Source organism: Hydra vulgaris, chromosome 07, assembly GCF_038396675.1.
Source record: "Hydra vulgaris chromosome 07, alternate assembly HydraT2T_AEP".
NCBI classification, from domain to species: domain Eukaryota; kingdom Metazoa; phylum Cnidaria; class Hydrozoa; order Anthoathecata; family Hydridae; genus Hydra; species Hydra vulgaris.
The window spans coordinates 21,127,501-21,139,479 of record NC_088926.1 but is presented as its reverse complement, the minus strand read 5'-3'; the positions used below and the strand labels follow the sequence as shown (position 1 = coordinate 21,139,479).

The 11,979-nt window shown below is 31.6% G+C and overlaps 11 non-coding genes across 11 annotated transcripts; all 11 read left to right on the top strand.

Annotated features, from left to right (window-relative positions):
• The first annotated feature begins 1,300 nt into the window (after positions 1–1,300).
• Positions 1,301–1,419, top strand: LOC136082857 (5S ribosomal RNA). The gene has a single exon (XR_010639773.1). It is a non-coding gene; the product is annotated as a 5S ribosomal RNA (ribosomal RNA).
• Positions 1,420–2,271: 852 nt separating this feature from the next.
• Positions 2,272–2,390, top strand: LOC136082856 (5S ribosomal RNA). Its single transcript, XR_010639772.1, has one exon. It is a non-coding gene; the product is annotated as a 5S ribosomal RNA (ribosomal RNA).
• An 832-nt stretch (positions 2,391–3,222) lies between these two features.
• LOC136082855 (5S ribosomal RNA) lies at positions 3,223–3,341 on the top strand. Its single transcript, XR_010639770.1, has one exon. It is a non-coding gene; the product is annotated as a 5S ribosomal RNA (ribosomal RNA).
• An 862-nt stretch (positions 3,342–4,203) lies between these two features.
• Positions 4,204–4,322, top strand: LOC136082868 (5S ribosomal RNA). The gene has a single exon (XR_010639787.1). It is a non-coding gene; the product is annotated as a 5S ribosomal RNA (ribosomal RNA).
• Positions 4,323–5,205: 883 nt separating this feature from the next.
• On the top strand, positions 5,206–5,324 carry LOC136082860 (5S ribosomal RNA). Its single transcript, XR_010639776.1, has one exon. It is a non-coding gene; the product is annotated as a 5S ribosomal RNA (ribosomal RNA).
• Positions 5,325–6,166: 842 nt separating this feature from the next.
• Positions 6,167–6,285, top strand: LOC136082854 (5S ribosomal RNA). The gene has a single exon (XR_010639769.1). It is a non-coding gene; the product is annotated as a 5S ribosomal RNA (ribosomal RNA).
• Positions 6,286–7,168: 883 nt separating this feature from the next.
• On the top strand, positions 7,169–7,287 carry LOC136082859 (5S ribosomal RNA). The gene has a single exon (XR_010639775.1). It is a non-coding gene; the product is annotated as a 5S ribosomal RNA (ribosomal RNA).
• An 849-nt stretch (positions 7,288–8,136) lies between these two features.
• Positions 8,137–8,255, top strand: LOC136082853 (5S ribosomal RNA). Its single transcript, XR_010639768.1, has one exon. It is a non-coding gene; the product is annotated as a 5S ribosomal RNA (ribosomal RNA).
• Positions 8,256–9,111: 856 nt separating this feature from the next.
• Positions 9,112–9,229, top strand: LOC136082867 (5S ribosomal RNA). Its single transcript, XR_010639785.1, has one exon. It is a non-coding gene; the product is annotated as a 5S ribosomal RNA (ribosomal RNA).
• An 861-nt stretch (positions 9,230–10,090) lies between these two features.
• Positions 10,091–10,209, top strand: LOC136082852 (5S ribosomal RNA). Its single transcript, XR_010639767.1, has one exon. It is a non-coding gene; the product is annotated as a 5S ribosomal RNA (ribosomal RNA).
• An 873-nt stretch (positions 10,210–11,082) lies between these two features.
• On the top strand, positions 11,083–11,200 carry LOC136082866 (5S ribosomal RNA). The gene has a single exon (XR_010639784.1). It is a non-coding gene; the product is annotated as a 5S ribosomal RNA (ribosomal RNA).
• Positions 11,201–11,979: the final 779 nt, after the last annotated feature.

Sequence of the window (11,979 nt, the reverse complement as noted above, 5' to 3'; positions counted from 1 at the left end):
AGTGACGTCTTTATTTCGTCCCATTGGGACGGACGCAAACTTTTTAAACGCAAAGTTTAATTTGGTACTTCCTTTGGACGTCTCCGCTTCGTCCAGTTGGGACTTGAGTTGGGAGTTGAGTCCACTGGTCCAAAACGGATGTCTTTTGGACGTCGTGTTGCCCACTGGGTAACATATATTGATTAAAAAACTAAAAATAAATGGGTTACTTTTACAAATAAAAAAAATAATTATGTTTTTTCCTTCTCCTAAAAAGTTTGCATTTTGGAGATAAACCCTATTTAAAACGGGTTTTTAAAACTTTTTAAAATATAAAGTTAAGAAAAAAACGAATAACATCACTAAATTATATAGCTTAATTAAATATGTAACGTATTTTTCCAGTAAACCGTATTGGCCAGAACACTAAATTTAAACTTAAAAAAAAAAAGAAAAACTTAAATTGATCGAATATATTAATTTGTGTATAAACTGACTATAAAACGAGTGACTTGAATAAATCATGTAAATTAAACTAAATAGAATTTAAAAATTCAACTAAAGTTAAAACAAATATTTGAACAAAAACAAACAAAAAATATTTAAAAAAAAAACCTAAATTCGCATTAAACCGTATAAAGTTAAATAAATCCAAGCCTTAAAAGTCACATACTGATGTCTAGGTTAAAAAATAAAATAGATATAAAACAAACAAAAAAGTAAACTTAATAGTAAGAAGAAAATACTTTAATATGAAATATTAATTAAGTACTTAAATGGAAGGATATACATTACTATGAAAAATTGAATAAGTACTTTAATGATAAACAGCAGAAGAATATAACTATTACATTAAAACATTCAGTATTAAAACTAATCACTTCATCAATCTCACGCGTTTATAGCCAGATGTAAACAACTAAGTCAATACAGCAACAGTACTCATGTACAACAATGAAACAACATAGTGACAGCATGACAGCATATTATTAAAAAAAACAAAAAAAAACAACCACAAGCAAATTATTAAAAAAAAAACATGGTCATTTTACTTACTTACTTAAAAACATGGTCATATTACTTACTTACTTAAAAAAAAACATGGTCATATTACTTACTTACTTACTTACTTACTTACTTACTTACTTACTTACTTACTTACTTACTTACTTACTTACTTACTTACTTACTTACTTACTTACTTACTTACTTACTTACTTAGTAAGCGAAAGTTAGCAAATGCCAACTAATGTCTAAGTTTTAATAGATGAAATAAACATGCTTTTGATGTTTTAGAAGCCATATAAAATGGTTAGCTGATGCCTACGACCATACCACGGTGAATACACCCGTTCTCGTCCGATCACGGAAGTTAAGCACCGTCGGGCCAGGGTAGTACTTGGATGGGGGACCGCCTGGGAACTCCTGGTGCCGTAGGCTTTTACTTTTATCATTTCTGTTTATCATCATACTAATAATAAAGCTCTGTCACGTTTAAGAAACTCTCTATCATGAAAACAACCTACTCTTTTTATTAATGATTTATATCTTTTCATACTGTCTTTGCAATTTGCTCAAATTCAGCTCCTAATTTCTCATAAATTCTGCTCAAAATTAGCTTTCTAAGGTACTTTTCTTACTGAAAAACAAAAAAGAAATGCATTAAGAAAAGAGCTCTCAGGAAACGCAAGCAAGAATTAGACTATTTTTTTCTTTTATATAGTAGACCCAAGCCCGAAACCCCGAAAATCGAAAACAGAGAGGCAAACTTTTATGAAGCATACCTTATTAACACAAATAGAACTGTTAGTTTTTTGTGTTTTTTTCCGTGAAATTTCGTTTCTTTTTATATCGCCCCAAAAACAATATTTGTTATTACTTGTGGTGTTATAATAAAAAAAGACATTTTTATAACCAACTGTGTGCTAGTTGTTTGTAGAAAAAATTCCATTTTGCTAAATAAAAGTAAAAATTATTGAAAGAACACTTTAAAACACACAAAAACACTTATAGGTGAGCACACAGTAAGTGTTTAAATCGCGAACAACTTTTAAGATGAACTTGAACCTTTTTCATAGTGTGTGTGAAATAATTTTTAGCTACAATAATTTCTAGTGTAGTCTATTGTTTATACTTACTTACTTACTTTCTTTACTTACTTACTTACTTACTTACTTACTTACTTACTTACTTAGTAAGCGAAAGTTAGCAAATGCCAACTAATGTCTAAGTTTTAATAGATGAAATAAACATGCTTTTAAATATAGAAGCCATATAAAATGGTTAGCTGATGCCTACGACCATACCACGGTGAATACACCCGTTCTCGTCCGATCACGGAAGTTAAGCACCGTCGGGCCAGGGTAGTACTTGGATGGGGGACCGCCTGGGAACTCCTGGTGCCGTAGGCTTTTACTTTTATCATTTCTGTTTATCATCATACTAATAATAAAGCTCTGTCACGTTTAAGAAACTCTCTATCATGAAAACAACCTACTCTTTTTATTAATGATTTATATCTTTTCATACTGTCTTTGCAATTTGCTCAAATTCAGCTCCTAATTTCTCATAAATTCTGCTCAAAATTAGCTTTCTAAGGTACTTTTCTTACTGAAAAACAAAAAAGAAATGCATTAAGAAAAGAGCTCTCAGGAAACGCAAGCAAGAATTAGACTATTTTTTTCTTTTTATAGTAGACCCAAGCCCGAAACCCCGAAAATCGAAAACGAGAGGCAAACTTTTATGAAGCATACCTTATTAACACAAATAGAACTGTTAGTTTTTTGTGTTTTTTTCGTGAAATTTCGTTTTCTTTATATCGCCCCAAAAACAATATTTATTATTACTTGTGGTGTTATAATAAAAAAAAGACATTTTTATAACCAACTGTGTGCTAGTTGTTTGTAGAAAAAATTCCATTTTGCTAAATGAAGACAAAGATCTGAAAGAACACTTTAAAACACAAAAACATACTAGGTGAGCACACAGTAAGTGCTCAAAATCGCGAACAACTTTTCAGAGATTAAAATAAAACTTTGTTTCATAGTGTGTGTGAAATAATTTTTAGCTACAATAATTTCTAGTGTAGTCTATTGTTTATACTTACTTACTTACTTACTTACTTACTTACTTACTTACTTACTTAGTAAGCGAAAGTTAGCAAATGCCAACTAATGTCTAAGTTTTAATAGATGAAATAAACATGCTTTTAAATATAGAAGCCATATAAAATGGTTAGCTGATGCCTACGACCATACCACGGTGAATACACCCGTTCTCGTCCGATCACGGAAGTTAAGCACCGTCGGGCCAGGGTAGTACTTGGATGGGGGACCGCCTGGGAACTCCTGGTGCCGTAGGCTTTTACTTTTATCATTTCTGTTTATCATCATACTAATAATAAAGCTCTGTCACGTTTAAGAAACTCTCTATCATGAAAACAACCTACTCTTTTTATTAATGATTTATATCTTTTCATACTGTCTTTGCAATTTGCTCAAATTCAGCTCCTAATTTCTCATAAATTCTGCTCAAAATTAGCTTTCTAAGGTACTTTTCTTACTGAAAAACAAAAAAGAAATGCATTAAGAAAAGAGCTCTCAGGAAACGCAAGCAAGAATTAGACTATTTTTTTCTTTTTTATCGTCGACCCAAGCCCGAAACCCCGAAAATCGAAAACGAGAGGCAAACTTTTATGAAGCATACCTTATTAACACAAATAGAACTGTTAGTTTTTTGTGTTTTTTTCCGTGAAATTTCGTTTTCTTTATATCGCCCCAAAAACAATATTTGTTATTACTTGTGGTGTTATAATAAAAAAAAGACATTTTTATAACCAACTGTGTGCTAGTTGTTTGTAGAAAAAATTCCATTTTGCTAAATAAAAGTAAAAATTATTGAAAGAACACTTTAAAACACACAAAAACACTTATAGGTGAGCACACAGTAAGTGTTTAAATCGCGAACAACTTTTAAGATGAACTTGAACCTTTTTCATAGTGTGTGTGAAATAATTTTTAGCTACAATAATTTCTAGTGTAGTCTATTGTTTATACTTACTTACTTACTTACTTACTTACTTACTTACTTACTTACTTACTTACTTACTTACTTACTTACTTACTTAGTAAGCGAAAGTTAGCAAATGCCAACTAATGTCTAAGTTTTAATAGATGAAATAAACATGCTTTTAAATATAGAAGCCATATAAAATGGTTAGCTGATGCCTACGACCATACCACGGTGAATACACCCGTTCTCGTCCGATCACGGAAGTTAAGCACCGTCGGGCCAGGGTAGTACTTGGATGGGGGACCGCCTGGGAACTCCTGGTGCCATAGTTGCTTTTTTATCATTTCTGTTTATCATCATACTAATAATAAAGCTCTGTCACGTTTAAGAAACTTCTCTATCATGAAAACAACCTACTCTTTTTATTAATGATTTATATCTTTTCATACTGTCTTTGCAATTTGCTCAAATTCAGCTCCTAATTTCTCATAAATTCTGCTCAAAATTAGCTTTCTAAGGTACTTTTCTATTGAAAAACAAAAAAGAAATGCATTAAGAAAAGAGCTCTCAGGAAACGCAAGCAAGAATTAGACTATTTTTTTCTTTTTATCGTCGACCCAAGCCCGAAAAACCCCGAAAATCGAAAACGAGAGGCAAACTTTTATGAAGCATACCTTATTAACACAAATAGAACTGTTAGTTTTTTGTGTTTTTTTTCCGTGAAATTTCGTTTTCTTTATATCGCCCAAAAACAATATTTATTATTACTTGTGGTGTTATAATAAAAAAAAGACATTTTTATAACCAACTGTGTGCTAGTTGTTTGTAGAAAAAATTCCATTTTGCTAAATAAAAGTAAAAATTATTGAAAGAACACTTTAAAACACACAAAAACACTTATAGGTGAGCACACAGTAAGTGTTTAAATCGCGAACAACTTTTAAGATGAACTTGAACCTTTTTCATAGTGTGTGTGAAATAATTTTTAGCTACAATAATTTCTAGTGTAGTCTATTGTTTATACTTACTTACTTACTTACTTACTTACTTACTTACTTACTTACTTACTTACTTACTTACTTACTTACTTACTTACTTACTTACTTACTTACTTACTTAGTAAGCGAAAGTTAGCAAATGCAAAATAATGTTAAGTTTTAATAGATGAAATAAACATGCTTTAAATATAGAAGCCATATAAAATGGTTAGCTGATGCCTACGACCATACCACGGTGAATACACCCGTTCTCGTCCGATCACGAAAGTTAAGCACCGTCGGGCCAGGGTAGTACTTGGATGGGGGACCGCCTGGGAACTCCTGGTGCCGTAGGCTTTTACTTTTATCATTTCTGTTTATCATCATACTAATAATAAAGCTCTGTCACGTTTAAGAAACTCTCTATCATGAAAACAACCTACTCTTTTTATTAATGATTTATATCTTTTCATACTGTCTTTGCAATTTGCTCAAATTCAGCTCCTAATTTCTCATAAATTCTGCTCAAAATTAGCTTTCTAAGGTACTTTTCTTACTGAAAAACAAAAAAGAAATGCATTAAGAAAAGAGCTCTCAGGAAACGCAAGCAAGAATTAGACTATTTTTTTCTTTTTATGGTCAGACCCAAGCCCGAAACCCCGAAAATCGAAAACGAGAGGCAAACTTTTATGAAGCATACCTTATTAACACAAATAGAACTGTTAGTTTTTTGTGTTTTTTTCGTGAAATTTCGTTTTCTTTATATCGCCCCAAAAACAATATTTGTTATTACTTGTGGTGTTATAATAAAAAGACATTTTTATAACCAACTGTGTGCTAGTTGTTTGTAGAAAAAATTCCATTTTGCTAAATAAAAGTAAAAATTATTGAAAGAACACTTTAAAACACACAAAAACACTTATAGGTGAGCACACAGTAAGTGTTTAAATCGCGAACAACTTTTAAGATGAACTTGAATTTTTTTCATAGTGTGTGTGAAATAATTGTTAGCTACAATAATTTCTAGTGTAGTCTATTGTTTATACTTACTTACTTACTTACTTACTTACTTACTTACTTACTTACTTACTTACTTACTTAGTAAGCGAAAGTTAGCAAATGCCAACTAATGTCTAAGTTTTAATAGATGAAATAAACATGCTTTTAAATATAGAAGCCATATAAAATGGTTAGCTGATGCCTACGACCATACCACGGTGAATACACCCGTTCTCGTCCGATCACGGAAGTTAAGCACCGTCGGGCCAGGGTAGTACTTGGATGGGGGACCGCCTGGGAACTCCTGGTGCCGTAGGCTTTTACTTTTATCATTTCTGTTTATCATCATACTAAGAATAATAAAGCTCTGTCACGTTTAAGAAACTCTCTATCATGAAAACAACCTACTCTTTTTATTAATGATTTATATCTTTTCATACTGTCTTTGCAATTTGCTCAAATTCAGCTCCTAATTTCTCATAAATTCTGCTCAAAATTAGCTTTCTAAGGTACTTTTCTTACTGAAAAACAAAAAAGAAATGCATTAAGAAAAGAGCTCTCAGGAAACGCAAGCAAGAATTAGACTATTTTTTTCTTTTTATAGTAGACCCAAGCCCGAAACCCCGAAAATCGAAAACGAGAGGCAAACTTTTATGAAGCATACCTTATTAACACAAATAGAACTGTTAGTTTTTTGTGTTTTTTCCGTGAAATTTCGTTTTCTTTATATCGCCCCAAAAACAATATTTGTTATTACTTGTGGTGTTATAATAAAAAAAAGACATTTTTATAACCAACTGTGTGCTAGTTGTTTGTAGAAAAAATTCCATTTTGCTAAATAAAAGTAAAAATTATTGAAAGAACACTTTAAAACACACAAAAACACTTATAGGTGAGCACACAGTAAGTGTTTAAATCGCGAACAACTTTTAAGATGAACTTGAACCTTTTTCATAGTGTGTGTGAAATAATTTTTAGCTACAATAATTTCTAGTGTAGTCTATTGTTTATACTTACTTACTTACTTACTTACTTACTTACTTACTTACTTACTTACTTACTTACTTACTTACTTACTTACTTACTTACTTACTTACTTACTTAGTAAGCGAAAGTTAGCAAATGCCAACTAATGTCTAAGTTTTAATAGATGAAATAAACATGCTTTTAAATATAGAAGCCATATAAAATGGTTAGCTGATGCCTACGACCATACCACGGTGAATACACCCGTTCTCGTCCGATCACGAAAGTTAAGCACCGTCGGGCCAGGGTAGTACTTGGATGGGGGACCGCCTGGGAACTCCTGGTGCCGTAGGCTTTTACTTTTATCATTTCTGTTTATCATCATACTAATAATAAAGCTCTGTCACGTTTAAGAAACTCTCTATCATGAAAACAACCTACTCTTTTTATTAATGATTTATATCTTTTCATACTGTCTTTGCAATTTGCTCAAATTCAGCTCCTAATTTCTCATAAATTCTGCTCAAAATTAGCTTTCTAAGGTACTTTTCTTACTGAAAAACAAAAAAGAAATGCATTAAGAAAAGAGCTCTCAGGAAACACAAGCAAGAATTAGACTATTTTTTTCTTTTTATCAGATTTGAGCCCAAGCCCGAAACCCCGAAAATCGAAAACGAGAGGCAAACTTTTATGAAGCATACCTTATTAACACAAATAGAACTGTTAGTTTTTTGTGTTTTTTTCCGTGAAATTTCGTTTTCTTTATATCGCCCCAAAAACAATATTTGTTATTACTTGTGGTGTTATAATAAAAAAAAGACATTTTTATAACCAACTGTGTGCTAGTTGTTTGTAGAAAAAATTCCATTTTGCTAAATAAAAGTAAAAATTATTGAAAGAACACTTTAAAACACACAAAAACACTTATAGGTGAGCACACAGTAAGTGTTTAAATCGCGAACAACTTTTAAGATGAACTTGAACCTTTTTCATAGTGTGTGTGAAATAATTTTTAGCTACAATAATTTCTAGTGTAGTCTATTGTTTATACTTACTTACTTACTTACTTACTTACTTACTTACTTACTTACTTACTTACTTACTTAGTAAGCGAAAGTTAGCAAATGCCAACTAATGTCTAAGTTTTAATAGATGAAATAAACATGCTTTTAAATATAGAAGCCATATAAAATGGTTAGCTGATGCCTACGACCATACCACGGTGAATACACCCGTTCTCGTCCGATCACGGAAGTTAAGCACCGTCGGGCCAGGGTAGTACTTGGATGGGGGACCGCCTGGGAACTCCTGGTGCCGTAGGCTTTTACTTTTATCATTTCTGTTTATCATCATACTAATAATAAAGCTCTGTCACGTTTAAGAAACTCTCTATCATGAAAACAACCTACTCTTTTTATTAATGATTTATATCTTTTTCATACTGTCTTTGCAATTTGCTCAAATTCAGCTCCTAATTTCTCATAAATTCTGCTCAAAATTAGCTTTCTAAGGTACTTTTCTTACTGAAAAACAAAAAAGAAATGCATGAAAAGAGCTCTTAGGAAACGCAAGCAAGAATTAGACTATTTTTTTCTTTTTATAGTAGACCCAAGCCCGAAACCCCGAAAATCGAAAACGAGAGGCAAACTTTTATGAAGCATACCTTCTGACCAAAATAAACTGTTAGTTTTTTGTGTTTTTTTCCGTGAAATTTCGTTTTCTTTATATCGCCCCAAAAACAATATTTGTTATTACTTGTGGTGTTATAATAAAAAAGACATTTTTATAACCAACTGTGTGCTAGTTGTTTGTAGAAAAAATTCCATTTTGCTAAATAAAAGTAAAAATTATTGAAAGAACACTTTAAAACACACAAAAACACTTATAGGTGAGCACACAGTAAGTGTTTAAATCACGAACAAGTTTTAAGATGAACTTGAACCTTTTTCATAGTATATGGAGAATAATTTTTAGCTACAATAATTTCTAGTGTAGTCTATTGTTATACTTACTTACTTACTTACTTACTTACTTACTTACTTACTTACTTACTTACTTACTTACTTACTTACTTACTTCATAAGCGAAAGTTAGCAAATGCCAACTAATGTCTAAGTTTTAATAGATGAAATAAACATGCTTTTAATATTAAAAGCACCATATAAAATGGTTAGCTGATGCCTACGACCATACCACGGTGAATACACCGTTCTCGTCCGATCACGGAAGTTAAGCACCGTCGGGCCAGGGTAGTACTTGGATGGGGGACCGCCTGGGAACTCCTGGTGCCGTAGGCTTTTACTTTTATCATTTCTGTTTATCATCATACTAATAATAAAGCTCTGTCACGTTTAAGAAACTCTCTATCATGAAAACAACCTACTCTTTTTATTAATGATTTATATCTTTTCATACTGTCTTTGCAATTTGCTCAAATTCAGCTCCTAATTTCTCATAAATTCTGCTCAAAATTAGCTTTCTAAGGTACTTTTCTTAATGAAAAACAAAAAAAGAAATGCATTAGAAAAGAGCTCTCAGGAAACGCAAGCGAGAATTAGACTATTTTTTTCTTTTTATAGTAGACCCAAGCCCGAAACCCCGAAAATCGAAAACGAGAGGCAAACTTTTATGAAGCATACCTTATTAACACAAATAGAACTGTTAGTTTTTTGTGTTTTTTTCCGTGAAATTTCGTTTTCTTTATATCGCCCCAAAAACAATATTTGTTATTACTTGTGGTGTTATAATAAAAAAAAGACATTTTTATAACCAACTGTGTGCTAGTTGTTTGTAGAAAAAATTCCATTTTGCTAAATAAAAGTAAAAATTATTGAAAGAACACTTTAAAACACACAAAAACACTTATAGGTGAGCACACAGTAAGTGTTTAAATCGCGAACAACTTTTAAGATGAACTTGAACCTTTTTCATAGTGTGTGTGAAATAATTTTTAGCTACAATAATTTCTAGTGTAGTCTATTGTTTATACTTACTTACTTACTTACTTACTTACTTACTTACTTACTTACTTACTTACTTACTTACTTACTTACTTACTTAGTAAGCGAAAGTTAGCAAATGCCAACTAATGTCTAAGTTTTAATAGATGAAATAAACATGCTTTTAAATATAGAAGCCATATAAAATGGTTAGCTGATGCCTACGACCATACCACGGTGAATACACCCGTTCTCGTCCGATCACGGAAGTTAAGCACCGTCGGGCCAGGGTAGTACTTGGATGGGGGACCGCCTGGGAACTCCTGGTGCCGTAGGCTTTTCTATCATTTCTGTTTATCATCATACTAATAATAAAGCTCTGTCACGTTTAAGAAACTCTCTATCATGAAAACAACCTACTCTTTTTATTAATGATTTATATCTTTTCATACTGTCTTTGCAATTTGCTCAAATTCAGCTCCTAATTTCTCATAAATTCTGCTCAAAATTAGCTTTCTAAGGTACTTTTCTTACTGAAAAACAAAAAAGAAATGCATTAAGAAAAGAGCTCTCAGGAAACGCAAGCAAGAATTAGACTATTTTTTTCTTTTTATAGTAGACCCAAGCCCGAAACCCCGAAAATCGAAAACGAGAGGCAAACTTTTATGAAGCATACCTTATTAACACAAATAGAACTGTTAGTTTTTTGTGTTTCCGTGAAATTTCGTTTTCTTTATATCGCCCCAAAAACAATATTTGTTATTACTTGTGGTGTTATAATAAAAAAAAGACATTTTTATAACCAACTGTGTGCTAGTTGTTTGTAGAAAAAATTCCATTTTGCTAAATAAAAGTAAAAATTATTGAAAGAACACTTTAAAACACACAAAAACACTTATAGGTGAGCACACAGTAAGTGTTTAAATCGCGAACAACTTTTAAGATGAACTTGAACCTTTTTCATAGTGTGTGTGAAATAATTTTTAGCTACAATAATTTCTAGTGTAGTCTATTGTTTATACTTACTTACTTACTTACTTACTTACTTACTTACTTACTTACTTACTTACTTACTTACTTACTTACTTACTTACTTACTTACTTACTTACTTAGTAAGCGAAAGTTAGCAAATGCCAACTAATGTCTAAGTTTTAATAGATGAAATAAACATGCTTTTAAATATAGAAGCCATATAAAATGGTTAGCTGATGCCTACGACCATACCACGGTGAATACACCGTTCTCGTCCGATCACGGAAGTTAAGCACCGTCGGGCCAGGGTAGTACTTGGATGGGGGACCGCCTGGGAACTCCTGGTGCCGTAGGCTTTTACTTTTATCATTTCTGTTTATCATCATACTAATAATAAAGCTCTGTCACGTTTAAGAAACTCTCTATCATGAAAACAACCTACTCTTTTATTAATGATTTATATCTTTTCATACTGTCTTTGCAATTTGCTCAAATTCAGCTCCTAATTTCTCATAAATTCTGCTCAAAATTAGCTTTCTAAGGTACTTTTCTTACTGAAAAACAAAAAAGAAATGCATTAGAAAAGAGCTCTCAGGAAACGCAAGCAAGAATTAGGACTATTTTTTCTTTTTGTGTTGAGCACAAGCCCAAAACCCAAAATTCAAAGCAAAGCAAACTTTTATGAAGCATACCTTATTAACACAAATAGAACTGTTAGTTTTTTGTGTTTTTTTCCGTGAAATTTCGTTTTCTTTATATAGCCCCCAAAAACAATATTTGTTATTACTTGTGGTGTTATAATAAAAAAAAGACATTTTTATAACCAACTGTGTGCTAGTTGTTTGTAGAAAAAATTCCATTTTGCTAAATAAAAGTAAAAATTATTGAAAGAACACTTTAAAACACACAAAAACACTTATAGGTGAGCACACAGTAAGTGTTTAAATCGCGAACAACTTTTAAGATGAACTTGAACCTTTTTCATAGTGTGTGTGAAATAATTTTTAGCTACAATAATTTCTAGTGTAGTCTATTGTTTATACTTACTTACTTACTTACTTACTTACTTACTTACTTACTTACTTACTTACTTACTTACTTACTTACTTAGTAAGCGAAAGTTAGCAAATGCCAA